Below are 1,835 nucleotides of genomic sequence, written 5' to 3' on the forward strand. Positions count from 1 at the left end.
ATATAGACAATCTTGGATTTTTAAACAAAAATTTAAATAGGGGTCTTGTCAATAGTGTTAACAAATTGTCAATTTTTCACACCAATGTACTGCCAGAACCTGAATCTCAAGAATACAAGAAACTGAATAAGGATACCAACTTTTATAACTGCAAGAAACATGAAATTTGATATTCAGTTGAGTCATATGTATAAAAGATCAGTTGCAACCATTATCTTCAACTAATACTAATCTGGGTAATCAGGTCAACTTTCTTCCGCTGCTTTCCTACAAGTTCCAAAGTGAATAAAATAAGTACCATTCAAAATTCCTATGATGCCCTGACCCTAAAGGTGTTGGAAGTGTGGCTGCTGTGTCACATGTGTGTCAGTAGGTGGCAAAGAGGAGAAAGACTATGTCTATACTCAGTGTTCAGAATGATGAACATCTAAATGATTAGTAGTTTAGAAAAGAAAAAAAGGATTAGTAGTAAAGAAAAGAAAGCCTGAGATGACCACCAGTCTTTGCCAGGGGGCCTGTGCTGCTGCTCAGACCTGGATAGGCTTCCAGGATGAGACAGAGGCTAGAAGAACCCTCCTGGGACTACACACCATCCTTATATGGAGCCAATTGTATGGATGAAGAACAAGCCTGAGTAAACGACCAGACTGGTGCCATGGGGTTCAGACAAAGAGCTAGCCTGAGATAACCACAAGTCTGGCACCATGCAGGCCTGGGGGAGTGGGAGGGGCAGTCCATGCCTGAGATAACTCCTGGTGTCAAAAGTGGTCTCAGAAGTGCTATGTCCCACACTTTCATTATGACACCAGGCACAGAGACCCTGGGTACCACCAAGAAGAGCAAGTAAGTGATAGAGAAATTGAAGAGAAAGAGAAATAGATGGATGAAGAAAAGCAGAACAGGAGAACTGGGTAGTGAGGAACAGCCTGATTTGAGTAAACAGGAATGCTACTTGGGACCATGGACGGGTCCTGGCCTATGCTACCACTAGGGGGCTACATAGATCTGTGGCCTTACAATAGCAAGGGTCTGTTACCAACAAAGGCCAGGTGAAGATCCCTGGTCTGAAGTGCCTTCTGATGAAATACAGATGACTAAGGGCTGTGTAGAACTGGCTCCACCCTTCATCTGGCCACCTTGAGAGAGATGGCCCTGTGGGCATGAGGGCATGATCACACCTCTAGCCAATTGCAGTACTTTGGAGAGTGGCCCTGCTTAAGGAGTTAAGGGATAATAGAACTCATGCGATATAAGCCTTGTTAGGGGACATAGCAGGGTTAAAAGTCTAAGTTGGGATGGGTTCATAGGGAAAAAAAAAGAAAGAAAGAAGATAGGATAATCAAAATCAAAGATTATAAAAATCTTTATGGAAACACTACTTTTAAGATAATTTAAAAGTATAATTTTATAGGGGATTTGAAACACAAGTACCCTGCATAGGTGGATCATAGTTCCACCAAGAAAAAAATGAATTATTTAATGAAAAATCTCAATTTTCAGAGAATATGATTCTCTTCTCCTGGTTCAATAGAAGTTTATTGCTTCAACCCTCCCCCTAGCAGGACAAGAGAAAGGCATCTAGGCAAGAGGAAAAGGCACTAATAACTAATCCTTTGTTTAATACCCTGCTGTTTTATCATGAGGTGCAAAAGTCCAAAGACTACAGTTTCTGTCCTCAAAGGAATTCAGGTAGTCAGCTACAGTAGCAAAGTGATGTATACTTAAGATAAGTAAACATTTTATTATTATACAGCAACCATAAATATCTCTAAAGCCCAAGTCTTACCCCTGCTGATGCTTCCTCCCTCTGCTGTCTCAAGAGGAACCAAAAGAAA

General features: G+C 41.1%; 1 non-coding gene across 1 annotated transcript; it reads left to right on the plus strand.

The window, feature by feature from the left end:
• Window positions 1–319: 319 nt before the first annotated feature.
• On the plus strand, window positions 320–451 carry LOC120101298 (small nucleolar RNA SNORA17). Its single transcript, XR_005501673.1, has one exon. It is a non-coding gene; the product is annotated as a small nucleolar RNA SNORA17 (small nucleolar RNA).
• The last annotated feature ends 1,384 nt before the right edge of the window (window positions 452–1,835 follow it).

The sequence above is a fragment of the Rattus norvegicus genome, chromosome 2 (assembly GCF_036323735.1).
Source record: "Rattus norvegicus strain BN/NHsdMcwi chromosome 2, GRCr8, whole genome shotgun sequence".
NCBI lineage: Eukaryota > Metazoa > Chordata > Mammalia > Rodentia > Muridae > Rattus > Rattus norvegicus.